Source organism: Elgaria multicarinata, chromosome 10 (genome assembly GCF_023053635.1).
Source record: "Elgaria multicarinata webbii isolate HBS135686 ecotype San Diego chromosome 10, rElgMul1.1.pri, whole genome shotgun sequence".
NCBI classification, from domain to species: Eukaryota; Metazoa; Chordata; class Lepidosauria; order Squamata; family Anguidae; genus Elgaria; species Elgaria multicarinata.
Window position 1 is genome coordinate 8,224,264 of NC_086180.1, and position 20,994 is coordinate 8,245,257.

Below are 20,994 nucleotides of genomic sequence, written 5' to 3' on the forward strand. Positions count from 1 at the left end.
GGCGGAGACGGATCGGTTCGGGGGAGCTGCGGATCGAGACGAAGTGGATTGAGACCAAGCGGATCCTTCGCCTCGATACAGAGCTCTGAAAAAAAGGTAAGTGTGGCAGGAGGGGGGCTTACTTGGCGGCAGCGCAGTCCAGCAGCAGCTTCAGCTGAGGCCCAGGCCTCAAACCGGAAGACCAGACCTCAGCTGCAGCCTGGTCTTCCTGTTTGAGGCCTGGGCCTCAGTTGAAGCTGCCACTGGACCGTGACAGAGGCAGGTAAGTGGTGAGATGGGAGGGGATGTTATAGGCATTTGATTTTCAATGTAAGTCTATTGGGGGGGGGGGAACACGGAGCTCCGATCCAGAGCCCCGCAGCGGATTGGAGCAGAGCATTGGTGGATCAACGCGGAGCAGAGCTGACCCGATCTGGAAGTTGCGGATTGGGATCCAGAGTGGATCGGGGGTCCATGCACAGCCCTAGTCTTAACTGCCTTTTGAAGGGACAGTTTTCCTCAACCATGTTGGTTGAAACAGGTAGTCCCCCAAGCACACCAACTCATCCAAACCTCCAGACTTCATAGAGTTCTTGAACCTTCAGATAATCCCGGCTCAAGAGAATCCTGTGAAAGACATGATGGCTGCAAGGCTTTCCCTCCATGCAGATTTTTTCTTGTGGCTTCTAAAAAAGACTCTACATTTGTATGTTAAGGAGATTTCTCCCCCTCCTGATTTACAGAAGTCAATTTGCATCCGTGGGTGTAAACCAGCTGCTTTCTCCAATTCACTGGTAGATGCCATATGTTATTTCATCTAAGTTGATCTAAAATGTCCAGAGATCTATTGTGCATCTTTTATCAAAGCCTGGGCCAATTAGCAATGGGAATTTCTCTCGAGGAAATGGAAATGATAAGAAAAACCCTGCTGGGTGAAACCCAAAGATCCATCTAATCCATTGTCCTCTTTCCTGTGGTGGTCAAGGCAACTTTGGTAAGCCCACACATTGTGCATGAAGGCCATCACCCACTCACATTGTTGCTCCATTGTAACTTGTAGTCCAAGGGATACTGCTTCTGAGACCTGGAGGTTTCATATAGACATCAACAGGGCTGGCCCTTCCATGAGACAGAGTGATGTGGCTGCCTCAGGTGGCCATTGCTGGGCACTGGGTGAAGCAGTGATGGTAGCTCCTCCAGAGGTCCAATGGCCTTTCCCCTCTGATGGAGGACAGAGCTGTGTTTGCCTGCATATTTTAGCTAAACACTCCTCACTCAGTAACTAAGCCTTAGAGGAGACATTTCTACCTTTTAGAATGGGGGGAACACGTGCATAAAAGCCGAAGAACCACCAAATGGTTGGTGGTTGTGAGAAAGGGGTGTGGCCTTCTGGGGAACCCCATAGGGCTGGATTGGAATCTCAGGAGATCTGGATTTGGCCCCCAGGCCTGGAGTTCTGCAACCTTCCTTTAAAATGGTAACCACTGAAGATGATGATGATGATGAGGAGGAGGAGGAGGAGGAGGAGGAGATTGATGGATTGTTGCAAAAACCTCAGTGGTAGCCTAAACATCAGAGCATTTGTCCACCTAGAACAGTATTATCCAGATACTCTCACGGCCTTGCTTAACCTACCTGATAATCTGGTGGGGAGTAGGGGCGACGCCGTGCTACAGTTAGCATGGGCTGTTGCCCTTTTCCACACATAACACATGATGGGGTAAGGGAAAGCCCCGTCACGTCCTCCATTTTTTTGGGAAGTTAAGGGGCTGTGTGTGCAGGGGCGCACCAATGGAAAAGTAAGTGTTTTTTAAAAAAAATAAAGGGTTCCCCACTCCCCCTGCCCCTGATTTCCACCCCACAATGCCTGATGACCCCCTGCCCACTCGCTCGCCCGTCCTCCCCCGCTCGCCATGCCTGACCCCGCTCGCCATGCCCGTCCCCGCTCGCCATGCCCTGGCCCCGTTCTTCTTCCCCCCCGTCCGCCATGTCTGATGCCCCCTCCGCCCCCCCGTCCATGATCTCCCCACCCTGGCTCCGCTCTCCCCCAAATCTCTCCTGCTGGGTCCGCTCTTTCCCCCGGCCTGATGGGCACAGCACTATGGAATGCTGTGCCCAGTGTGTGGCTTCTCCCGGCTACTCGCGAGTAAGCGAGCAGCCGGGAAAAGCCACGGAAGTAGCTAGACCTTCCGCAGCCCTGGCCTCAGCCCAGGGCCGTGGAAAAGCCGGGCCATAAGCGGATCCGGTTAACCCGGATCAAGGGAGGACTTAGCCCGGCCTGACCCAGGGATCCCCTGTGTGTCATCTGGATGCACAGCAGGGAGCCTGGGCCTCACACCGGGCTAACTCCTCGTCTAGCAACGGCCTCGGTGTGTAGGCAATGCTGGGCTACCTGGGCGATCAGGGAACCTGCAACATCCTACTTGCTTCGTATGTCTGGTTATTGCATCAGAACTGCTTCCAAAGTGCGTTGGACTGGGCCTGAAGTGGCCAGAGGGAGATTTGGGCTGATTCAGAAGCTGTGAATTGGTCTCTGGAGTCGATCGATGGTCCCTGCACACCCTTACTATAAAATATGTTTAAACTTAGATAAGAAACAATTTATATTGCTTAGCAAAGAATTCCAAAGACAGCATTTTGACCTCAAATAACCATATGTCTAAGTAAGATTATGAAATTATTAAGCTCCTTATCAAGGCTAATGAGCATAACAACATACTTATAGGAACATTTTTAATTCCATAATTCTCTTGGAGGCATTTGAGTATAGATTTGCCTAATTGAGCAGCAGGGCTAAGATGGAGCAAAGTTTAAAGATTTGCCTGACAGACCACAAGAGACTTTCTAGGGCTTTCTCATCTACTCCCTGACCCTTCTTACTGGAGATTCAGGAACTGAACACGGCATCTTCTGCATGCAAAGTAGGTGTTCCTCCACCGAGCTATGATGAAGTGCACAGGTCTTCACGTGACCGGCAAAGTCAGCAGTTATATTGCCTTGGGCTTTGTCTTATTTTCACTGTCAGCTTACTGGAATGCCATGGCAGAGATGAGGGTAAACCACAGGTCCATTTCTGGTTGAGCCAGACAGGGCAGCCTTTCCAACCTCATGGTCCTCTGAGTCCCAGATCAATTGTATCACAGCTCTCATCACTACCACACTAGCTGAGGATGATGGGAGCTGCAGTCCAACTCATCTGGAAAGCATCCAGAGGAGAAAGGATGCCCCAAGTCTGGCAGTGGAGGCTGGTGGCTCCGATGTCAATGGGGCGGTGAATCATTCGGGTTTCAGTCAGAACCAGTCAGAAATCGAAAAGATCTATCCGGCAGCACTCCACTTCTTGGATAGCTCCAATGGAGCTCAGCTTCTTTGAAAAGCTCCTGCAGAATTCTGACTGGTTCTGACTGAATCCTGGAGTAGATTCACCATTCCACATCACAGCCACCAGCCTCCATTGAAACCTGCTGTCTGATGTACACCCATTTCAGAGTTTACTCTATCACTCTATCACTACAGAAAGATCACTCTTATTACACTGATGAAACCCAAATATATTTCTCTATACCATTAACAACAGCGTCAGTTAAGGATAGTGTGTCTCCTCTGAATGAATGCTTAGAGGCGGTAATGGGCTGGATGAGGAAAAACAAACTGAAGCTGAATCCAGACAAGATGGAGGTGCTTGCTGTCAAAGGCCACAACCTGGGTTTGAAGGTGTGTCAACCAGTTCTGGATGGGGTTACACTCCCCCTGAGAGACTGTGTTCGCAGCTTGGGGGTGCTTCTGGATCCGTTGCTCCAAATGATAGCCCAACGGCGTGCCTGCTATCAGCTTCAGCTGATATGCCAGCTGCGCCCCTTCCTAGAGTCGGAAGACCTAAAGACAGTAGTACACGCGCTGGTAACTTCGAGGCTCAACTTCTACATAGACCTCTACATAGGGCTACCTTTGCGCCTAGTCTGGAAACTTCAACTAGTTCAAAATAGGGCAGCCAGGTTGGTCATCAGTACACCTAGGGGCGACCACATTACACCGGTTTTAAAATCTCTTCACTGACTGCCATTTAGTTTCCGGGTGAAGTAAAAAGTGTTGGCTATCACCTTTAAAGCCCTACATGGTTTGGGTCCAGGCTACCTATGGGATCACCTTCTCCTGTACAATCTGGCCTGCCCACTCAGGTCCTCTGGGAAGAATCTACTTCAGTCAGCCAAAATTAGGCTGAAAAGTATTACCCAGAGGACCTTCTCTTCGGCTGCTTTCAGACTGTGGAATGGCCTGCCGGAGGAGACTTGTCAACTTAAAAAAGTCTTTTAGCATTTAAGAAAGCTATGAAGACTGATCTCTTCCGGCAGGCCTACCCAGTGGAATTTTAGGATGTTTTTAGGATGTTTTGAGGATGTTTTGATAATGTGTACTATTTTTTTAATCAATTTTATGTATTTATACTTATCATTTCCCACCTCGATCCAAATGGCGAGGCGGGTAAGAAATATTATTATTACTATTATTATTATTACTATTATTATTATTATTATTATTATTATTATTATTATTCGCTTAATAACTCCCAATGCCAGAGTGGTTGGTGTTCTCCCTCCGCCCACACACACATACACAATTGAATTCTCACTTCCTAAAAGGGCATGGTGGCCATGCAACACTTTCCTCACCCACAACGATGTATTGAAGTTCAGATCCAGAAACAGACCAAAAAAAAGGCACACAGCCCCTCCTCCCTGCTTCTGTTCCCAGAGGTATTTTCATCCCCCTCGTTAATCAATTCCAACAGGATGAGTCACCCAGTCTAATTGTTAAGAGGTCTGTTATGAAGCCTTTGCCCCTTAGATGCTGAAAAAGAACTTGAAATGGATGCAATTAAATAGGAGCAAACATTGGCTAAGATATAGAAACGGAGTTGAATTGTAGCAGCTGTGGTACGGGGGTGGAGAAAGGTTTTCCTTTCCTTCTAACCTAACGATATGAATATCAGCAAAACACGGCTTGTCAAGGTTTTCTGAATCTCACCTTGAAGCACCTCCAAGTCATGTCCGCATCAAACCACGAGCTTTGGATTTTTCTTTTTGCATGAAAATTCATGTGCGTCCACACGTGAATTCCCCCAACTGTATGCATTTTTTAAATGTACGCATTTTTTTCCTGTTGATTAAAGTGCATTTGTGCACATTTTTTTCAAAAATGAGATGCTGTTAGTAGTGATTCCGCTGACAGGATGGGGGGTGTTCTACCGGTTCTGGGTGGGATTGCACTCACCCTGAAGGAGCAGGTTCGTAGCTTGGGGGTTCTTTTAGATCCATCATTGTCACTTGAGGCTCAGGTGACCTCAGTGGCACCGAGGTGCCTTTTACAAACTCCGGTTGGTGGCCCAGCTACGCCCCTATCTGGACAGGGATAACCTGGATTCAGTTGTCCATGCTCTGGTAACCTCCAAGTTAGATTACTGCAATGCACTCTACGTAGGGCTGCCTTTGAAGACGGTTCGGAAGCTGCAGCTCGTGCAAAATGCAGCGGCCAGATTGATTTCGGGAACCAGAAGGTTTGACCGTATAACACCTGCTCTGGTCTGCTTGCACTGGCTGCCTGTATGTTTCCGAGCCCAATTCAAGGTGCTGGTTTTGACTATAAAGCCTTACATGGCTTGGGACCACAATACCTGACAGAACGCCTCTCCCAACATGAATATACCCGGTCACTACGTTCAACATCTAAGGTCCTCCTCCGGGTGCCTACTCCGAGAGAGGCTTGGAGTGTGGCAACGAGGGACAGGGCCTTTTCGGTGGTGGCCCCCAGACTATGGAATGATCTCCCTGACGAGGCTCACCTGGCGCCAACGCTGCTATCTTTCCGGCGCCAGGTTAAGACTTTCCTCTTTGCCCAGGCATATGGCAGCACATCTTAATCACCCACATGTTTAGTTTTTAAACAGTTTTTAATGCTTTATGTGTGTATGTTCTGTGTTTTGGAATTTAAAATTTTGTATACTTGTTTTAATCTTAATTTTAGAACTTCTGTAAACTGCCCAGAGAGCCCTTGTTATGAGGGCAGTATATAAATGCAATAAATAAATAAATAAATAAATAAATAATAAAAAGCATCCATTTTTTCATACACACTTCTCAAATGTATGTAATTTTCGAACACATTTTTTTTTCTTATTACGCAAATTGCATCGTCAGCTCAGAAATGTACAGACTTCGACTACAGTTTGCAGAGTTGGGGCAGCAAGGTAACTCCTAGCCCCAAACCCACTGAAATAGATTTTTCATCCATTCCTAGTTTTACTTCCCTGCTGGTTATCAGACAAAGACAGAGAAACATCTTTCCAGTACAGAGCAAAACACAAATTCAATTTCTTCTTCCCCACAGCTCAGACAATAGTCTCGTTTAGAAATAGTGCTTCAGTGCGTCCAGATTTTGTTTAGATTGAAATAAACATCAGAAATGTCATGTCATTTCTAGTACCACGAATCAATATTCAGATAAAAAAAACAAACCAGCCAACAATGTAGCATGCATTTTGTTGGTTTTGTGTTGTGTTTTGATGGTGGTTAGGATCTACATATGGATTTTTAAGATACATTTCTGGTTTCAAGAGAGGGTTATGAACAAGGCTTAACAAGAGGGTTAAGCACTAGACATCAGGGGTTCACATCATCATACATCTGCATCATTATTATTATTATTATTATTATTATTATTATTATTATTATTATTATTTGTATCCCGCCTTTTGCCCAATGCTGGGCCTCATGGCAGCCTTACAAAGTTTAAAACATACATTGGGGGGGGGGGTGAAACAAAACCATAAACATTTAAAATACACAACAAAATTATAAGACATTAACATAGATGGAGGGCCAGATTATTCTCCAAAGGCCTGCTGGAACAAAAAAGTTTTAGCCTGCTTCCGAAAGCCCATCAAGGAGGGAGCCAGCCTAGCTTCCCCAGGAAGAGAGTTCCAGAAGGCCCTTTCCCATGTTCCCACCAAGCGCGCCTGTGAAGATGGTGGGACTGAAAGAAGGGCTTCTCCAGAAGATCTCAAAGCACGGGCAGGCTCATAAGGGAGAATGCATTCTTTCAAATAACCTGGACCCGAGCCAAAGAACATGCCTCCAGAGGGGACCCAATGACTAAGGAACTTGACAGCCAGAAATCCCTGGCTCTGCTAATGGCCCTCTTGCCTTCACTGTTCCTTCTTTCCCTGCAGCCCACAGGAAAAGTGTAACCAAGCGACAGGAGTAGAGAGATGGATTGGGCACCTTGCAGAGGATGAATGAGTTGGCAAAGATGGGGAAGAGGACCCTAATTCGCTAAAGTCACTGCCCGGTCACTGAGGTCATCCGAGGGCCTGCTCCTGGTGGTTCCACATAGATCCATCCTCCGATTGGAATCCACCAGGTGAAGAGCCTTCAGCGTGGTGGCGCCCCTCCTGTGGAATTCCCTGCCTCTGGAGGTCAGGCAGGCTCCAACCTTGTACTCCTTTCGGCACCTCCTAAAAACATCTTTATTCCAAGAACCCTTTCTCTAACATGCAGCCTTGGATTACTGTTATTGCTTCTTTTAAAGTTTGTTTTAACTGTTTTTATTCTGTTTTTATTTTCATTTTACCTGGTACACCACTCCGAAATTTTTCAATGGGGAGTGGTATATAAATATTCTAAATAAATAAATAAATAATAATAAAGTCAATTGAGCCTAAGGCACACCTCTCCCAAAAAAGCAAAAAAAGGCAGAATCTTCAAATTAGAATTCAAGAAAAAGACATGAGGTGCAGGAACCTTACAGAATGGCAGTTAATCAATATATAATTTGAATAAAAAGAAGCGAGTTTGTAATGGTTTAAAGATGTGCATATAAACAAATAAGGCACAATGAAACTGTGATGGGGGAATGAACAATGTTTGAGGCTGCGAGGATTCTCCAAATGTCATCTTGCCACTCATCCCATGCCCAATTCCCATTTGCACTTGCCATCGTGGCTCACTCTGTGCGAATGGGATATTTGCGCAAATCAAACAGCAATCAAATGGAGATTTGCGCAAATCTCCTGAAATTCGCACAAGTTTCCCAATTTGCACAGATTTCCTCAACATCCTAAAGCAAGGCTAGATCAGTCAATTGAGGGGAATTTGCAGAAATTGGGAGTGAAACAACCGTGATCATGCGTTCGAAAATTGATAGACTCAAGTTCGTGCTCATGTTCAGAGATTTAAGTGGAGTAGCCTTGCATGTTTTGTGAGCAATGCTCACACATCCCTACCATCAACAGTACACACCAAATTACAGAGGAAGTCAATAGTTCCAATGTATATACATCATATCAAACATATCATTCTTATATCAAACATATGAATCAATAGACCCCTGGTCTATTTCTGTTTTGTCTCTGGCCATGGCTAGACCAGGCCTATATCCTGGGATTGTCCTACGATCATCCCTGTGCATCTAATGCCATGGGTATCATCCCTCCCTTGCCCTGGGATACAGCCCCCCCCTTTGGGCCCGCTTTTTCTGTGGTCCTGGGCTGAGCCCGAGACTGCAGAACATGTGGCCTGTTTCCTGCGCGATTACTCACGTGGAGCCGGAAACCGCACACAGGGCGCAGGGTGGGGGGATAGGGAAATTAATTTAAATTAAAAAAAACACTTACCTTTGCACATTACCATTCGTGCGCTGCCGGTCCTTTAAGAAAAAAAATGGTGGGTGTGACGCCTCTCTTCCTGAGGTCGTCGTGCCTTATGTGTAAAAGGAGGAGGGATCTCGCATTAATCACAACGAGAAATCTTCACTCCTCCATCTTGGACTTTCAGGTAGGTCTAGCTAATGCCTAAGGGAGAAACTGAAACATAACAGCATCTAATAACTATTCAGAATTAGTAAAATTATTCAGCATTAGTAGTGTACCAGCTTCAGTTCAAGTAGGGATGAAAGAGAAATTTGTTTGATTTATTTTTTATAAAAACTTACCCAATTTGCACATCCTGAATGTATACATCAAGTGTGGGCAAAATGTGGTTCATGAGCAACATGTACTCCACCCCCCATGACCTCTGGTACTGCTGCTGCCACCACCCCTGGCTCTGCCATGCTGCCAAATTTTGTGGCGGTGGCAAAAAAGCTGCCCACCATAGAATCCGTGAACCAGAAACATTTCCATACTGCAATCTGCACTTTTTAGAATTCTGCAATGGAGTTCAAAACTCCCCCCCCCAATAAAAATAAAATAAACACACAAAATTGCATGCCTTAGGGGAAAGTACACACTAAACAATATTAGGGTGAAATCGCTTGCAAAACTTGCACACACTAGGAAAAGTATGTCCAAATATAGACAAAAAGTCTATATTTGGACATATATGAATGTAAATGTGTGCAAATTTTCATGGGGGGTTGTGTGTGTGTGTGTGTGTGTGTGAGAGAGAGAGAGAGAGAGAGAGAGAGAGAGAGAGAGAGAGAGAGAGAGAGGATGAATTCACAAACTGATGTGGAAATGGGATGAAACAAATCTACAGAATTTATGTTCAGGAAAATAAGAAACTGAGCCAAACTGAAATTGACAAATTCTCTCACCCTGAACTTCAAGTAGGATGTTGATAAATTGGGGAAAGATGAAGAATCTAGGAAACAGGCCCCATGAGGAAAAGCAAAGGAAATTGTGTGTGTTTATCACAGAATAATAATGAGTAGGACATGTTCCAAATATCCAGAAGCAAAGTTTCAAGAGAATACAGAGGGCAGCGTTCCTATTACATTCAATGCTAAAAGCTGTCATCTCCAGATGTGCCCCATAACTGGGAAATTCCTGAACAATCCCCTTGCTGCAGAACTGCAGAAGGCAGGATGAATGGAACTCATGCATGCACAGCAGAGGCAAGGTTGGACCTCAGCATTTTCTGCTCCGTAGCTCACAAGCTGTTCCCACTAAACACCAGATCTTTTAAGAGTATCAAGCAAAGATCAGCCGACAGTTTTTAAGTGCAGATCATAATCTCTGCTTCTTGTCCTGCCTTCAAGGCAGTCTGACGAATACTCTCGCCACCTTAACCAAAGTATTTGGGTTTAGGGATGTATGAGAATATCAAGTTTGCTTGCAAATCATGCAAGCATCCCCTGTTTGATATAACAAACACAAGCATTTGTCCGTCGAAAATATCCGTCAGTTGGCGGATCTGTGCTCATGTTTCATTTGGGCAACTTTCCAAGTTGGATTTTGTGCGAATTTCCTAATTTGGACAAATGTCCCTGCAGACTGAATCACCCTGCTTAGCCTATGGAGGAAATCTGCAAATTTGTCAAAAAATTGAAATTCGATTGCTGGTCAATTCACACAGCTTTCCTTTTCACGCAGAGCAGGCAGCAATTGTGAACGTGAGCAGGAACTGGGCATGGAATGAGCTGCGATTTTGAACATCGCTCATTCGCCCATGCCTATTGGGGGTTGTCTTGTTGACAGGCCAAGCAGCAGGAATCCGTCATGCTTACCTTACTTGCAAACACTTTTCCCTGTGGCTAAAATACCCAGAGCAGAAGGATTTGTCCCAGCTGCCTTCTATTAGGAAAGGGAAATACCTGTGGGAATTTCCAGGCCTCCCCCCCTGTACGGTTGCCATTCATGAATCACTAAAAAAAAAAGTACAAAAAGAGGATACTGCTTTGCATAAAATTTGCATATGCTAATTGACATGTAGAGATGCAAATTCAGAAATAATGTAGCACAGAAGTTTGTGAGCAGGTGACCTGTGTGCCTGCCTGTTCAGGGCAGGATCTACACTACTGGTTATAATGGTTTATAAGGGTTATGACAACTGTTCAGGCCCAGGACACATTACATATACTGTTTTAAAAGTGTTATAGCCTGCTGGGTGTAGATAGGGCCCAGGTGATCTCTGTGAATATGCTACAGTTCTTATAGTTATTTACCTTTCAACTGGAATTGGACAGGACAACACTTTAAACAGACACCTTCAAATAGAGGACTGTTCTCTGGCAGCCTTTCAAATAGAGAACTCCCCTCTTTGAAAGAAGACACATGGATTCTGTATTACGCCATCACCAAGGGCTCATCTACATCAAGCAGGATATTTCACTATGAACGTGGTTTGAAAGTGGTATATACAAGGCAGGAGCCACAATACTGCTTTGCAGCGGTATTGAAGTGCCCTGACAACTGTTGGGGCCCGTTGACACATCTACACCAAGCTAGGGTGACCATATGAAAAGGAGGACAGGGCTCCTGTATCTTTAAAGTTCTATAGAAAAGGGAATTTTCAGCAAGTGTCATTTGAATGCATGTAGCAGCTGGTGAAATTTTGTCTTCATCATAAGAGTTAAAGCTTCAGGAGCCCTGCCCTCTTGACCAGTTACAAAAGAGAGGAGGGCACCTGCACCTTTAACTATTGCTATGAAAAGGGAATTTCACCAGATGATGTCTGCCTACAAATGACACCTGCTGAAAATCCTTTTTCTCTACAACTGTTAAAGCTACAGGAGCCCTGTCCTCCTTTTCATATGGTCACCCTACACCAAGCAGGATATAATACTCGGAAAGCAGTATAAAAGCAGTATATGGCATGTGTCAATGGGCCCCAACAGTTGTCAGTGCACTTCAATACCGCTATAAAGCAGTCGTGTGGCTCCTGCCTTGTATATACTGCTTTCATACTGCTTTCATAGTGGAATATCCTGCTTGGTGTAGATGACCCCCAAGTGTCTTGTCTGCAGGAGAGAGATAATAGCTTGGTCTTTCCTCTTGACCAAGGCAGGCACCTCTGCTCCCATCCACCTGGGTGGATGGGTGCAGAGCACATTTTCATAATCTCTTGGCAGAAGAGAATCCATATATCTTCATGAGAACAGTAGCTGCAAGCTTCAATCAATTACTTGCATAGATTCATTTAAGTCCCTTTTATATGAACAAAAAAAGGCATCCTGGATGAATTGGGCAGCACATCAGCTGCGGATTGGGAGTGCTACTCATGGGTAGGGGAGGTTTAAGCTACTTGTTTCTCAAATTCACCCTCCATGCACAGGGGCTAAAAAAGAAAGAAAAAGAGGTCCTCCAGTGGTGCTTTGGGGTGGGGATTTTTGGAGAAAAAGTGGCTGGGAGGAATGCTTAAAATTTCCTGTGCCTGTATGTGGTGGTTCTGATCTGTCCACTTACTTGTGCTTAAAAAGATGAACAACAGAGAATCAGTTGCATGCTGTGCATTTATCGTAGCTTGACCCTTAGAAGTCAAGGACCTTAGCTAGACCTACCTGTTATTGCACGATGGAGGGATGATGATCTTGTGATATTTTTAACCCTCTGTTTACCCACGGTGCGCGACGGCCTCAGAAGGAGAGGCATTGCGTCCACCATTTTTTTTCTTTTTTTAATAATTTTTATTTGTTTTCTACACTATATAAACATACAACATTACAATAGTAATAATAATAAAAAAGAAACATCAAACAACTGCTACATACATATTGAATAAATGTTGAGTACATATATATTGAATAAGTATTACCTATACATTATCATACTACAACATAATCATTCTTAACATACAAGTGCACCCCCCCACCTCGGGATCTATTCCTGAGTCCAAAATCTTATCGTTTCTTCCGCTGGCGGTTTCCCACTTCCCTTAGTAAACACAAATATTAGGAACTGTTTCCAGATTCCTTCAAACTCATTTATTTTAGTTACGCCTTTTCTCCACTTAATATTACATGTCAGTTTATCATTAATGGCTATATCCCATACTTCTTTATACCATTCTTCAATAAAATATTCCCCTTGAATCTTCCAGTTCCTAGCTACCATCAATCGTGCTGCAACCAGCAAACACGATATCAGCTCTATATTTTCTTTTCCACACTTTATATCTTCAAATAGTGACAGCAATGCAATCTTTGGTGTTTGTTCTATTTTCATTCCCACTATTTCTTCAATTTCTGAAAACACCATCTTCCATAATCTTTGTACATATTTGCATTGCCACCACATATGTAAATACGTTCCTTTTTCCCCACAACCTGTCCAACAATTTGCTGAATGCTGATCATTTATCTTATTCAATCTAATCGGGGTTAGGTACCACCTCCACAAAATTTTATAATAGTTCTCCTTTATTCTCACTGATAAACTTCTCAACACTCTTTGTTTCCATAGTCCCTCCCATCTCTGTCGCCCTATTTGTACCTTCAAATCTGACTCCCATACCATTTTCTCTGAGTTCTCTCTAAACTCCTTTTCTAACAATATTTTATATATTTCACTCATTAACCCTTTTAAAACTATACTACCTCCTTTACCTTTTTCCTTATTTACTATTAACTCCTCAAACTTCGTCATCTTTCTACAAACTCTGTTGTCTTTAATCCACTTTTTATTCCATTGTTCTAATTGCCCATATTCTAACCAAGATAATTTTTTCTCCTTTAACAATTTTTCCATATCTTCTCTTGTTTTTATATCTCTTAACCAATCCTTTAATTTCATTTTACTTTTCTCTTTTAATATTTTACATAATCTACCCTTCAGATCCTCTGGGAAATTCTTTAACATTATTATCGGTGCTAAGGGAGAGTTGCTCGGAAGCAACTTCCCTTTAAATTTACTCCAAATTTCCCATTGAGTCCTCAGGAGTGGATTAACTATACTTCCAACCCACTTTCTCCCTCCATCTTTAAAAAAGACATTATCCAAGCTCATCTCTACATTACTTATAGTTTTTTCTTCCATCCAATGTAAATCTCCTACTCCTATAATTGCTTCTACAATATGTCTTAATCTATTTGCTGCGTAGTATAATTTTATATTTGGGAGACCCAATCCACCCTTTTTTTGACTTAAATACCAATTATTTTTATTCACTCTTGCTCTCTTTTCTCCATTACAATATTTATTAATAATATTTTGCCAACTTTTTATCTCGGTTTCTGATATTTTTATTGGTAACATCCTAAACACAAAATTAATTTTAGCTAAAATCTTCATTTTTATTAAAGCTATTCTTCCAAACCAAGATAAATTTAATATTTTATATTTCTCCAATTTCTCTAATACCTCTTTAACCTCATTAAATTCTCCTTTTCAAGATTCTCTAAATTTTTTGTGATTTTAATTCCCAGATATTTAATCTCCTCCTTAACTCTCATTTCTATTCCCTTATGTTCCCATTCCTTTTCTTCCTTCTTAGTATAATTAAACAACATCATCTCTGATTTAGACCAATTTATTCTTAGCCCTGTAATTTCTTCAAATTCCCTCAACTGATATTTAATTCTTTCTATTTTTCTTATTGGGTTCTTAATGGTCAATAAGTTGTCATCCGCAAACATATTTAACTTTATTTCCCTTGCCTCTCCAATTCCTTCTAACTCTTCATCCTCCCTTAGTGCCTTCGCCAATACTTCCATAACCATTACAAACAGGACCGGCGAGAGCGGACATCCTTGTCTTGTACCTCTGGCCAGTCGTATCTTTTCAGTGAGTCCATCGTTTACCACCACTACAGCTGTATTTTGGGAATATAACTGTTCTATTATATTTTTAAATTTATTTCCAAATCCCAATCTATCTACAATAATCTTTAATGCCTGCCAGCTCACACAATCAAAGGCCTTAAAAATATCCAATGCCATAATTCCTGCCTTGATATTTGATTTTTTTATTACATTCATTACATTTAAAACTCTTCCCACTAAACTATGCATCTGCCTTCCTGCCACAAATCCACATTGATCTTCTCCTATATATTCTGATATAAATTTATTTAACCGTTTAGCCATAATAGATGAGAAAATATTGGCATCCTGATTTATTAACGAAATAGGTCTGTAAGAATCAGGACTAGTCAGATCTTTATCTGGTTTTGGAATTAGAATTATCAATGAGTGTTCCCATGATTCAGGTATCTTCTCTCCTAATAATATCATATTATAAAGTTTCAATAACTTTGGAACTAAAAATTCTTTGAAAACTTTATAATATTCTGATCCTAAACCATCTGCTCCCGGTGATTTACCAACTTTCAAATTATCAATAACATCTTCAACTTCTCTTTGAGTTATTACCTTCTCCATTAGCTCTTTATATTCTAGTTTTATTCCATTCTTTATAAACCTTCCAATATATTCCTCCACCTTTTCTTGTTGTATTTCTTTACCCTTATATAGTTCCTGATAAAATTCCTGGAAAATTTTTATTTTATCTTTCATTATATGACAATAATTCCCTCGATTATCCTTCAATACTTCTATCCCATTCCTCCCTTTTTCTTTTTGTGTGAGCCTGGCAAGCAACCAAGAATTCTTATTACTGTTTTCGAAATATTCCCTTTTCATATATATTAAATTCTTTTGAACCTCCTCTAAATTTAAATTTTCTAATTGTTTCTTCTTAACTTGTATTTCTACTAATTTATATCACCCGATCCCCAATGGGTGCAGGGCTCCTGAGGAGCCCTGCACCCCATTCGCAGGTCCCAGCTCTTTGTGAGGAACCACGAGGAACCGGGACAAACTGTGGTGCCCAGCCACACATTCCGTGGTCTCAGGCTCAGCCTGACCATGGAAAAAGCAAGCCTAAAGGGTAGGGTGAGATCCCCGGGGCAAGGGAGGGATCATCTCTCCCGATACAAAGTACCACATGACATTCTGATTAACAAACTAGCTAAAAGTGGGCTAGATGGAACAACTATTAGGTGGATTCACAGTTGGCTACAGAATCGGACTCAAAGAGTACTTATCAATGGAACCTTTTCAAACTGGGGAGAGGCAACAAGTGGGGTACCGCAGGGCTCAGTCCTGGGCCCAATGCTCTTCAACATTTTTATTAATGATTTGGACGAGGAGGTGCAGGGAACGCTGATCAAATTTGCAGATGACATAAAATTGGGTGGGATAGCTAATACCCTGAAGACAGAAACAAACTTCAAAGTGATCTTGATAGGCTGGAGTGCTGGGCTGAAAACAACAGAATGAAATTTAATAGGGATAGATGCCAAGTTCTACATCTAGGAAATAGAAACCAAATGCACAGTTACAAGATGGGGAATACTTGGCTCAGCAATACTACAAACGAGAAGGGAATCTTGGAATTGTTGTAGATTGCAAGCTGAATATGAGCCAACAGTGCGATATGGCTGCAAGAAAGGCCAATGCTATTTTGGGCTGCATTAATAGAAGTATAGCTTCCAAATCATGTGAGGTACTGGTTCCTCTCTATTTGGCCCTGGTTAGGCCTCATCTATAGTATTGCGTCCAGTTCTGGGCTCCACAATCCAAGAAGAACGCAGACAAGCTGGAGCGTGTTCAGAGGAGGGCAACCAGGATGATCAGGGGTCTGGAAACAAAGCCCTATGAAGAGAGACTGAAAGAACTGGGCCTGTTTAGCCTGGAGAAGAGAAGATTGAGGGGAGACATGATAGCACTCTTCAAATACTTAAAAGGTTGTCACACAGAGGAGGGCCAGGATCTCTTCTCGATCCTCCCAGAATGTAGGACACGGAATAATAGGCTCAAGTTAAAGGAAGCCAGATTCCAGCTGGACATCAGGAGAAACTTCCTGACTGTTAGAGCAGTACGACAATGGAATCAGTTACCTAGGGAGGTTGTGGGCTCTCCCACACTAGAGGCCTTCAAGAGGCAGCTGGACAACCATCTGTCAGGGATGCTTTAGGGTGGATTCCTGCATTGAGCAGGGGGTTGGACCCGATGGCCTTGTAGGCCCCTTCCAACTCTGCTTTTCTATAATTCTATGATTCTATGATCCAAGGATCCACTGTGCATCATGTGAATGCACAGGGATGATCCTGGGGATCGCTCTGGGATTTTGCCCCGTCTAGCTATGGCCAAGGACTGATATGGTTAATTCGACCAACTAAAAAAAGGTTAATTAAGTCAAATCCATTAACAACTGGGTCTATTGTGTGGGCAGAAATACCACTTAAACAATTACTTCTACGGGAGTTTTGCTTCTGGCGTTAGAATCCAACTGAGCCGAAACCCAACTGGATTGCTACAATTAGGCTGAATCTCTGTGCATATATATCTAATCTATGTCCATATGGAGATAGATAGCACACAATGGGCATAATGCAATCTTTGCTCCACATGAGCTATATACAGTGAGGAGGGGGAAGTAGGTAGGTTGGGTGGGTTGCTAGGGCAACCCTGCATTCCTGGCTTGTAAATTAGCAGCTTGGGGAGAGAAAGAGAGGCTCTTGGGCTTTGTCTGCTGGGAAAAGTGGGTAACATCTGGCACAGAAAGACTTAAATCAGCCACAAATTTTTCTCAGCCTCAGACAAAATGGATCTCAAGACGTGAGCTTCAGTGTTGGTAGCTGATGCCCAAGGAAGCCTGAAGTACCATTTAAAAGGTTGGCCACCATTCGGCTTGGATCCAAACTTTTGTCTAAGGCCAGTTCTACACCAAGCAGGATATTGGACTACGAAAGCGGTATGAAAGCAGTATATAAGAGGCAGGCACCACACTACTGAAGTGCACTGACAACTGTTGGGGCCCATTGACACATACCATATACTGCTTTCATACTTTCATGGTGCTATATCGTGCTTGGTGTAGATCTGGCCAGAATCTACCCTACTGTAGCTGGGCCAAGCTATGTCCTGGGGCAAACTATGGATCGATTATGCTCTGCGAAGTCAGGAGGCAAGCAGAGATCCGAAGCACAGTATTACCAGTCAAGGAGATGGTCAGTCCAAAAGCAGAGTCTGGGGTGGAGCCATAGTCAACACAGGCAAGCAGTCCATATCAAACACAATCCAAGGAACAGGATCTTACCAGGAGTAAACAGCAAAAGACACCAGTCCAAAGAAGAAGCAAGGTTAGAAAAGCTAAGTTGTCAGGTATTGCAACGTTAATGTAGCTAGATTAGGGTGACCACATGGAAAGGAGGACAGGGCTCCTAGTGAATTTCAGCAGGTGTCATTTGTATATATGGAGAACCTGGTGAAATTCCCTCTTCATCACCACAGTTAAAGCTGCAGGAGCTATACTAGAGTAACCAGATTTAAAAGAGGGCAGGGCACCTGCAGCTTTAACTGTTGTGTTGAAGAGGAACTTTCCCCAGGTTCTCCATATATACATACGACACCTGCTGAAATTCCTTTTTATATACAACTGTTAAAGATACAGCAGCCCTTTCCTCCTTTCCATATGGTCACCCTAGTAAAAGAATCCATCCATCATATTTTGTCCTAAACATTGGAAGGGCCCGATGTCCCTTGCCACACTATGGGACCCTTACAGGTCTCTTGTATCCTGTATCTCACACTCAATGTCTGTGGTATTTGACTCTCCGTAATGGTAGGGTGACCATATGGGAAGGAGGACAGGGTTCCTGTATCTTTAAGAGTTGTATTGAAAAGGGAATTTCAGCAAGTGCCATTTGTATTCAGGCAGCACCTGGTGAAATTTCCTCTTCATCACAACAGTTAGAGCTGCAGGAGCCCTGCCCTCTTTTGTTTCTGCTCACTCTAGTATAGCTCCTGCAGCTTTAACTGTTGTGATGAAGAGGGAATTTCACCAGATTCTCCATATATACAAATGACACCTGCTGAAATTCCCTTTTCTATGCAACTGTTAAAGATACAGGAGCTCGGTCCTCCTTTTCATATGGCCACCCTATGCTGGATTTCTTCAATAATAGGATTTGAGTTCTCTACTAGCCCAAGTGTCTTTGAACTGGATAGTACCTGCAATAAGGTAGTTAAGATAATGCAGGGACACCTTCACTCACCACCCTACCATGACATAATATCCTTTACACAGGAATGGCAAATGCAGTTTGGATGAATGTTACATTAGGCACATAGAGTGCAAAATGGAAAAGCATCAAATCCTCACCAGTAAAAGGCATTTGTGAGCTGTGCAGATACCTATATTTGATGCATCTTTGCGTTTTTCATCTCTGTCTTGATGCTGCTACCTCGCAAGGCACACAGCTGAAATGTAGTTCATAAAGTCTTAACAACGTCACGCTGCCCAATATTTGTTGAACACCCCTGTTCACTTGGGCAGCAACAAAGAAAGCAGACTGCGCCCTCTGCAGGAAAGTTCGGGGAACTGAATGCAAAACCTGCAACCAACTTGAGAGTTTCTCTGTATTTTCCTTCCCTGCAGTTCTGATATGGCAGGACACGGAATTGTGCAATTGTCAACATTCCTGCTTTGATTGGCAGGAGGGTAGCTGGCTTATTTATTAGGGCTCATTTCGCCCTCATGCTTTGAAATCCAATTCACTGGCAAAAGGAACTGGCTGCATTGCAAAGTGCTTTGCCTTCATCTTGCAAGTTCAGTGCACGGACTGCAGAAGACCTTGCAGGAAATGAGTGGCAAGATTAAAGCAGAAACCTTCCAATGAACTCTGTCACCTTGGAAATTCATACATGTTAATGCGACTAAATCGGAGTTCCTGGAAGTAAATGTGGCAGGGGATTGCTAGCTCATATTAATGGTCGATATATTTTTTTTGATTTGCATATCTATTGTTCTCCACCCTGAAATCCTTGTGGTATAGAGTAGAATACAAATGTTTAAATAAATAAATAAATATTTTTATTATACCTATCCTATTTTTAACTCCTTCCTCAACCAGGAGGCCAGGAGCAGGGCTTTCTCCGCTGTGGCACCCCGGTTGTGGAATGAGCTCCCCAGAGAGGTCCGCCTGGCGCCTACACTGTACTCCTTTCGTCGCCAGCTGAAGACCTTTTTATTCTCTCAGTATTTTAATACTTAATTTTAACTTAAATTTAAATCTTACTGCTTTAACTCTGTATTTTAATCTTATATCAATTTTGCTGCGTGGTTTTATCCTAGTTGTGCTTTTTATATTGTATTTTGTATTTGTGCTTTTAACCTGTTGGTTGTTTTATTATGGTTTTAATTTTTGTGAACCGCCCAGAGAGCTTCAGTTATTGGGCGGTATAAAAATGTAATAAATAAATAAATAAATAAACCTCTAGCCCCCCCCCCCAAAAAAAACTGCCCCCGAACTCTCTAACACTAAATCTCCCAATAACTAAGAACATAAGAACATAAGAAGAGCCCTGCTGGATCAGACCGAGGATCCATCTAGTCCAGCACTCTGTTCACACAGTGGCCAACCAGCCATCAGCCAGGGATGAACAAGCAGGACATGGTGCAACAGCACCCTCCCACCCATGTTCCCCAGCAACTGGTGCACACAGGCTTACTGCCTCGAATACTGGAGATAGCACACAACCCTCAGGGCTAGTAGCCATTGATAGCCTTTGCCTCCAGGAATTTATCCAACCCTCTTTTAAAGCCATCCAGATTGGTGGCCATCACTACATCCTTTGGTAGTGAGTTCCATAATTTAAGTATGCTCTGTGTGAAGAAGTACTTCCTTTTATTTGTCCTGGATCTCCCACCAATCAGCTTCATGGAATGACCCTGAGTTCTAGTATTTTGAGAGAGGGAGAAAAATGTCTCCCTGTCCACATTCTCCATACCCTGCATAATTTTGTTCACCTCTATCATGTCTCCCCTCAGCCTCCTTTTCTCCAAGCTAAACAATCCCAGTTGATGTAACCTTCCCTCATAGGGGAGATGCTTCAGCCCCTTAATCATTTTAGTTGTCTTGTCTGCACTTTTTCCAGCGCTATAATATACTTTTTTTAGGTGTGGTGACCAGAATTGTACACAGTATTCTAAGGCCACAGCTAGACCTAAGGTTTATCCTGGGATCATCCAGGGTTCGCCCCTGCCTGAGTCTGTGTGTCACCTAGATGAACAGGTTTGACCCCTGGACGATCCAGGGATAAACCTTAGGTCTAGCTATGGCCTAAGTGTAGTCACACACTTACTGACTCCTATTTTATTTATTAAAACATTTGTATCCCTCCCTATATCACAAAGCTCTCAGGGCGGCGTACAGGTAAATTCATACAAACAATATAAAACAATAAATATACACAGCTAAAAAGAAATCAAACCATTAATCAAGCTAAAACCTGTATCAA